A 9132-nucleotide genomic window follows, 5' to 3' on the forward strand; every position below is an offset into this window, starting at 1 on the left:
GAAAAGCTACATGAAGAGAAAGTAAACGTACTTGATATCAACATGATAACTAATACAACTAAATGAGCTATTACGAAAAATTATCTAGATGGCTTAACTAAGAATGACTCAATAAGGATAAAAAATACCAAAAAAACAGGTATGTGCATGAAATATCGGTTGCAGTCCTAATCTTTGGACTAAAGATCGTCTCACTATTGATCCAATCTAGGAATAGGCAAATTGGTTGAGTCAATACAAAAAAAAAACCCCAAAAAACAAAGTCATATAAATCCCAAAGGCATAAAAAGAATAAAAATCTGAACTACTTTTCTTCCTGAAGAGAGGTCCTTTTTTCTGTAAAACCTTCATAAATGAGCCTAATCTCACAACATTCCCAGGCCATTTTTCTAGGTGGGAGATATTAAGCTGAAGAGTTAACTGTTTTACTTCTTACCCAAATCATATTGCACTTTGGAACCTTTTTGCAGGTTCACCTCTCTGAGTAGTGAGTGTCTGCCTTTCAGATTTATATGGCTTTTTTATGTGTGTGTTGAGTGAAATATTGCCCTATTGTATTGTGACAGATCTCACATTCACCTCAATACACAGTAAAAGATTCCTTCTGTGATGAGATCAAAATGAAAGACCAAGGGAGTGTCATTAGCATGACAGTGTTGTTATAGCTCAGTGTTGTTACCCTGGCAAAGTATATGCCTTTACAAATTGGAAAAGAAAATATGTTTGGTTGTCAGAATATGTCAGGCTAAAAATAAGCTTTTGTATGAAGTTCCTAATCTAGATTTGCAAAATAGCTCATGGTCTGGAAAGTAAATAATACTCACTTTAAGTAGTCCCTAAATATCCATTTTGAAATGCCATTTTTTCGCAGCTTCAAATGAACTGTCATAGTCCATCAAGCAAATTCAGTCCCATTATTTATTTATTTATTTATTTTTTAAAGGACCTTTAATATATGGTTTTACACAATGATACTTATTTTAAAATGTCCCTGAGAATCTCCATGGTTTGTCAAGTGAAGTACCATATACATTTTGGATTTTGGACAGGCATTATTTTTATTGTTTTTGTAGTGGTGGTTGAAAATGAAAAATGAGATAGGAATAATGTTAGAAACAATTTCATGACAATATTTAATTTGTGACTTAAGTCAGGGAATTTAGAACGAATGCATAAGCTTTTGTCCTTAAATCTTTCCTAGGGACTGCAGCTGGTGACTTTGAAGCTTTTAGCACCAGTTGCAGTTGGGGTGACCCTCACAACATAGGGGCTGAATACCTTGATAAAACATGATAAGTAAAGGACTTCATAAGTCAAAAACTGTTTTCAGTAATGAGTGGGGATTGATTACACAGAGAGGGACAAAAAAGGGATGTTAAACTTCACACTGAGTATTAGGGAAATGTTATCTGCAGTCTGGGTATCTGAGGGTTGAGGAGAGCAAAGGATGATCTAAGTACTCTCAGTAATGGGCAGTACTTAGTAGAATGAGAAGGGCTATAGATGTAAGACAAATCTGTACTGCGTTGGACCCCATGTACATGATCCTCTAGAGCCTGTGGAAATTTTAGCAGCTACAGACAATGGCTTTGCCTCTGTGAAAAGAGAACTCACTGTTCTGAGCTGTGCACGTTTGAAGTCAGTTTAATGGTGATATCCTGATATTTGGCACTGAGACCGCTTGGTGCAAAAATGTTAATTAATTAATTGACTTTAATACCTTAGCTTGCTAACAAAGTGCATGGGTTTGTCTATACAAAAAGTTCTCTTCTGTTTCCATTACTGGAATATTTTTTAGTAAAACAATTGCTTTCATGTTGAATCCACAATTGCAGAAAATCTATCTATTGCTCTAAATAATACATATTTGGAGGGGAAAAGATGCTAGATTTATTAAGTGGTTTAGCATTTTAGCATGTGGAAGGATTGGATTCCTTTAGTTTTTCATAACTATTTTTGTTTATTTCCTATCTTTGGTACTGTATTTAGAATTGATGTAATCTGTTTTTGTTTTAAATTTATAATAATAGGTTAAGGACAATATTGAATATCGTTCTTAACTGTGTATTTTGGCTGAAGAAAACATGGCTATTAATGAGAGAGGTACTGCACACTTGACATTTATCAGGTGGGATTGTTCTATATAACAGGTTAGCCTGATGCACCTGAATAGATGGATGCCTGTATCAATCAGAATCAGATTTGTTCAGAACAACGTCTGCCTTTGTAATCATCTAGGGAAGAAGAAAAGTGTAAGAATTAACAGACAATACAATTGTATTAATTTTTCTTAAATGTCTCTTCCAAAGCCTTAGCTGCCTGAATTTCACCTATCTCTGATCTCTCTGCCTTAAATGGGCGTACCAATATATCTAATAAAGCTTATTGAATGAATTGGGATGTTAAAAATGCAAATATGATCCAAATCTAAATTTGCCAAATTCACCATACACAGTATCTTAAATTCTGACTGATCCTCTCAGCTTCATGGGTCATCAAGTACCATCTGCTTTTTAGCCAATCTAACCTAATTATATCTATGTAGTTTAATATACTCTGGGCTAGATTCTGTTAGTTTTACTCTCTAAAGTTATTTATATTGAAAGTAGGCCAGCTGCAACTCAGGAGTGTGAGGATGTCAAATTTCACACTGTATTTAGTTTCCTATCTACTGTATTTTCTTGCATATAGCACACAACTTTCCCCACAAAATCACAGCCCCCCCACAAAATGGGGGAGTATTTTTGGGGGGCCTGAGGGTTTCTTTTTACATGCAAAACAAAACCTCCCATGAAGTGATATAAAAGCATAGGTGGTGGAAGGTCAGGGCTGATGGGGCTTAGCACCCCCTCAAATGAATTTTGTGATGGCCAGCAACAGCAGCAGGACCACAGTGCCACCATCCTGCATGCAGCCAGGCCAGCGCCCCACATGCACTCAGCTCTGCCACTGTGTACAACACCAGTGCGTACACAATGGCCCTGCAGGAGGAGGGGGCGGGGGTCGGATGAGTGTGCCTCACACCCCCCCACACCACCCCACACACTCAAAAGCAGTAGCCCCCCAAAATAATATTTTCTCCTGCCACCTATGTGTAGAAGCAAACTTTATTAGAAGTTCCAATTATGAATATTGCTACCAAATAAAGGATAACACAGCATATATCTAGATATACTTCTATGGTCCAAGTGCAGAAATAAGCAGTCTTACAATTCAGAATGTCTAAGTGTTAAAATCCTAAGAATTTCTAACAAGTGGCCAGACTATTAGGGAGATAATTCAGAGACTAAGTTCTAAGAGGCACTGGAGCTTCATTTATATCTGGAAACAGGAACCGCAGCAAGGAAAGCCAAAGGAACCGATTTAGAGCATTGAGCCCTATTTCATCCCCCTTCTCAAACAAAGGCTTACAACATTACTTGACAACAACTTCAACAAATATGTTTAGAAAAGAGATGCTCTTATGCCATCTTGTTGGTGAAGCTAGAACACACTGACTTGAACTTCTAATCAAAATTTGATGTCCTAAGACTGATTTGTCTTTTCAAGACGTTTCTGTGATTCAGTTACTTTTACAGTACTTCCCTTAACCTCATGCATGCTAACATGGCCTGTCTTAAAGTGAACATAGTTAAAGCCTACTAAAGTTACTATAATGCAAGCTAAAAGGATTCAAACCAAATATAAAGGGCTATGGTATATTAAGCAGGGAATCTGAATTTCTGCCCAAGGAAGAAGCATCCTGCTTTGATTCCTTATCCACGGTGCTGCAGTTGTGTCATTACTATTCAGGCAGCTGAGGGAATCAGGTGACTTAATGACTTATTGATCGTCCCTCCTATATAATGGTCTTGATGGTAAACTAATCAAGCTAACCTTTTCTAGTCTGCTAGCTACTCTTGGTCTCTCTCCTGTTTCACAACCCTGGAGACTCTTTACTTCTTTTCAAAATCTCAGATGGCTGCTCCCCTTGCTGAACTCTGCTGCTCCCCACCTAGCAAGTGCCACTTGCTGCTGCTGCTCTGCATCTTCCAGCTCGCATCCTGCCCGGCAAGCGCTGCTTGCTGCTGTTGCTCTGCACCCACCTGCTCACTCGTGCTGCTCTGCACCCACCCACTCACTTCCTGCCTGGCTGCCTGCCCAACTTATACACCAGATCTATGAAAAATCTTCCTTTTTTTGATAAAAAGTGTGAGGTCTACATATACACTGTGTCAACTTGTACACCATGAAATATAGTATTATATCCTGGGGGGGGGTTGTATCATACAGAAGAAAACATGGTATTTTGTCCAGTTCTGTAGTATGTACATACTCTGTACACTGAGACCATTATGCTTAAATAACATGATTATTCATTCTACTGAAAGATCAGACAGGATACTTCCACTTCCTTCATGTCAATGAGTGATGAAAGCGAGATCTCTGATGGTTCACTGCTGTGTCAGGCTGGTGTCTTATCTTTCACTAGTTCCTTCTTTCACAGTAGTCCTGCTGATAACAGTAGAACTACTTAAAATGGCCTACCATCATCAAGGGGGAAACTAGCACATTTTTAGCATTTGCAAGGCATAATACTTAGAACCTTCACTTTTAAATAGATTGGTCCAAAGAATCAGGAAGCCCAAAGTACCACTTTGTTGCTGTACCTCTGTTCCTATATGATCAGATCACACCACAGGATAGAAAATGTGCTCTGTCTGGGCCAGTCTATCAGTCTATACTTAAATTCAATGCAGGCAAAGTGCGCTTAAGCACAGGAATTTGCAAAAAATATATCAGGACTTTGCTAGAATTTCAGAGCAACCGTAGGGATATCTTGATTCTTCCCATCATTATGTTTTATGTTGCAAAAGGTAGAACTGTAATAAGTGCTTCCTAACTCACAAAAGAGAAAATAATGACTCGTAACACTTTCTGTGAAACTGGAAGCATGCTCCTACTATTTTTCTGGCATATCCGTCTTCTAGCAAAGTAGATGGACAGGTCTGGTTTCTTACTGCATTTGGGGAATTCTTCTGCTACTCTCATAACATTTAGGTCTACCACTGCTTCACAGAGAAGAGCTAAACATTTGTAGAATTGTTTTGTAAGTGGCATGTGCTTTTCTCTCAGATAAACCACACAGCATATTAATTTTTTACTAAAGTTAAGCATGTGAAATAAAAGTTACATTCAGGCTAAGTGCTTTCTCTGTTGCAATTTAAAATGGACCCCTGTTGTCCTTGAATATTGAAATCCTTAACCAGAAGGAAGAAAAGGAGAAGAACTTTCAATTTAGATTGTTCATGAACTGTAAATACCTGGGAGAAGTGATCTATATTTCTGGTGAAAAGGCTGGACACAAGAAGCTGCCTTGATGCAGATTGCAAAGCTTAGATGAACTAGTTTGGGTGAGATAAGAACTGATCTAAAATGTGCCCAGATAAGTAAGGTCAAGGAAGTGCCCCTGTCTTTCCTGATTAGGACCCATACAGGAAGCTTGAATATTGAGAGGAGTATTCCAATGTTAGCTCTTATGCATTTGAATGCATTTAATGTGCCCATAAACACATGCATATACAAATCAGGTATTTATTCATGCATGTGAAGAAAACTACTGTTGTTTATGCAAATACCTTTTTAATTCATCTCCCAGCTGGGAATTCACACACAAAATTGGCCATGTGCTAATGTCTGGACTAATTGCACACATCTAACTTTGAAAACATGGTCCTGAAATATCAGGAGATGAGTTGTTTTCCCAAAGTATTTCTGATCACAATGGTGTGAGCATTGGCTCACATGGATTTGTTTTGAATCTTTTCAAATGCTGTTTCTTGGTAGTTCTCATCCAGTAAGTTTTGATTTGGGTATATACAGGCTCAAAGCCAAACTCCCAAATTTACCTATTGTTTGTCCTCTTTGAACCAAGTGGATTTATAAAAGAAGCAGGCAGATATGAATATTTTTTGCGATGAATGCTCTGCATAACTCTGCTTCAAAACCAGGATTCTGAAAATCCTACAAAACTGCTATTTGCAAGGTATCTATCTATCTATCCTGATAGTAAAACAGGGGAGTTGAGCTTCTCCAAACTGAAATCCTGAACCTTGAGGCATTCACCTGTCATTATCTTCTGTGTCCTTTGTATTACAAACATATTGGTGAAGTTACAGATTCAGTTTAAGGTGAAATCTGTGACGTTTTCTCAGTTTCTACTCTAAGGGTGCATATAGGTGTTAAGTCTCTGTGGAACTGCACTTGTACTGGCTGAAATGTTCAGTGTACAAGCATTCACAGTTCTTCAACCGGATGAAAGATGGCCAACATAGTGGAAATCTCCACCCCATAGATTTAGGATGAACTTACCACTACTTGCAGTTCATCTGTTTGTAGGAATGATTGTACACTTTTCCATTCGAATGCAGCCACTGCAGTGACTTCTGGTGTCCCAGGGCCTTTATATACGCCACAAAATTGGCTTTTAAAGCAGCTTAAATGCCCTTTTGCACTGCTTTGATGGTGTTGGCATTGTTTTTTACACGCTCAGTGGCATATTCCACTTTAAATTACTTTGGTATGCAGAGAGATAAAACACTTCCAAGGTGTTTTAGGTTGCTACCTAACAAAGTCCAACAGTGCATGGGGTGCTGGAAGCTGACATGCTCAGGGCTTGGCAGGCCCCGCACAGCTCAGGGGCTGTGGGACTTGGTGGCAGCCCATGCAGGCAGGCTTCACTGAAGAAAAAAACAGTGGCAAGCCTGATATTACCTGTGTGGCAACCCAGTGCTTCCCTTCATGACTGCAGTGCCCCTTGGGACCACCTGGGCCAGGTGCCAGTGGGTAGGTGCCACCTGGGGGGCCCCCCACACAGCTCTGTGGATTTTTAAAATTCAGTGAGTTTTTTAAAGTTCACTGTTTCAATTTACAGAGAACTAAACCAAATTAAACCCCTGTGGTATGTACAAGCAGCACCAATGTGCAGTGCTTCCCTGCAGTGACATTCCTCCTCCCCTTGACAGCTGAGGGGTCAGCAAAGTCCAGCTGCTCTCCATACCCAGGAGCTGTGCAGCTGTCAGCTCTGCCACCCTGTGCTGGTAGGAGAAAACTGGCAGCCCCAGACCTCCAACCCAGTGTCCCACCATCCCCAAGCCCCCTGACTCACCCTCCAACCTCACAGACATGGCCATCCTGGCTCCACCATTCCCAGAGTGCCCTCCACCCACTCCCTCCCTCCTGAAGGGCCAGTCCCAACTGGTGGTAGGATGGAGGTCCCATGGGCTTTGTTCCCAGTGGGAACTATTCTTCTGAAGTGGGGTGGGGGGCACTGTGTACCTGCAGACCCTTCATGGGGCACCAGCTTGAAGTGCCACGGGGGGTGGAATCTACACACACGACCATGGCACTTCAAACCCCTCAGTGTCCCCCAACCACATGCATGGGGCTGCAGGTTTAGAGGTGTCAAGATGTCACATGATGGGGGAGAGCTCCTACCCCTGTGGGGCACATCAAAGCCAGCATCTACAGCTAGAGTTGCACACTCTGTTTGAATCTATTCCAGGAGATTTCTGGAACACTATTGTGCCCATGACACACAACACAAGCGTGCCCATGTGCTTGCGTATATTAGTTATGGATTATGGTGCATAGACTTTTCATCAGGAAGGCGTTGCTACTAATTTTAAAAACCCACTGTATAAATTGGATTAAACATTTCATATTTATTTTAATGAACGCCCTATCATTTATATCCCGGGTGCAGTCTGCTGGAGATTTATATCCTCAAGACTCCAGGCAATAATAAAGGGGTGACAACCCTATCTGCAGGCCCTGACATGGCACACCAGGGGCAGACTTTTAAGTGCCATGGGGGAAACAACTCTTCCCCCCTCCTGGGTTTCAGAGCACTGTGCCTGCCATGGGCAATTGGTACCGCCTTAGTCGGAGGGGGGCACATGCCCCCCAGCAACCAGTCAGCAACTGGGGGGGTCCCCCCATGTCAATCTTGCTGACCACGGGGTGGGGGGCCTGCGGCCGGTTGCGAGGTGGCATTTGCAGGGGAGGCACCGGCCTAAGTGGTGAGTGCGGCCAGTCAGGGAGTGCACCATCACTCTCAGGTGGTGTACATGCCACTGTCCTGTCACCATTGGTGCCTGAAGCTCCTTGTGCAAGGTTGTGGGTGATAGCATGAAGTGCCTCAGGGGGTAGATTCCCCTTTCCCTCACAGGGCACCTGTTGCTGTACCCACAGCCTGGCACCTGCAAGCCCTCCATGCATGGAGCTGCAGATGCCAGGCTCTTGAGTGTTGGCAGCAGCGGGAGCGTGGGCTACCCTTGCAGAGAACATGAAAGCCAGCACCTGCAGCCCCATTCTAGGTGCAGGCACAGGTCTTTGAAGTGCCATGTGAGGGAAAATTTCCATCCACAGGGCTTGAGAGCCCTGAGCAATGGCCCAAGCACAGTCCCTGGCCCCCCTCCCCCTCCGCCCAGCTTCGGACCCATTCTGAACCTGGTGTTAGCCTGACAGCTGGAAGCGAGTGTTCTTAGAAGGTGGGCTATGGTCCCTTGGGTCGTCTGGTGCCCTGGGCTGCTATCATCTGTTTCTGGGTCAATGGGAAAGCCTGCAATGCACTCTGGGTTGTGTGCTTATGGGCCCTGTGGCTGTGTGCTCAGTGATGTAAGCTGTCTACAGAGCCTACAGGTACTGCTTGTACAGTTTTCATCAGGTAGGGTTTTAAGTAGCTGAATTTACATTGTTAAACTTCAACTGGTTGATTTGAACATTTTTATGTACCCCAAGATTCAAGTCTGTCACAACCCAAAGGGTGTGATTTTTGTTTTTGTGTGCTTCGGCACTGCTAAATTGTTCCCGCTAAATTATAGCTTCCTTGCACGGTGAAGTTTTCTGCTGCAAAAGAGAACCCCAGTGCAAGGGAGAATTTCCCGCCAATTTGAAGCTTTCTTTGCAGGGTGCATTTCTTGGTTGCAGCACAGAAATGCTCGTTGCAAAGAGTTCCCGCCATTTGTATGCTAATTCGAGTCCCATTATTGGCCAGTTCTAAATTATTCACACGTGGCAGCTAGTGATTGGCTTGCTAGCCGTATAAGAGGCTTGAGTGGTTTCCGCCCAAGTTGGAGGACTCCACGAACA

The sequence above is a fragment of the Alligator sinensis genome, unplaced genomic scaffold, assembly GCF_000455745.1.
Source record: "Alligator sinensis unplaced genomic scaffold, ASM45574v1 scaffold940_1, whole genome shotgun sequence".
Taxonomy (NCBI): Eukaryota; Metazoa; Chordata; order Crocodylia; family Alligatoridae; genus Alligator; species Alligator sinensis.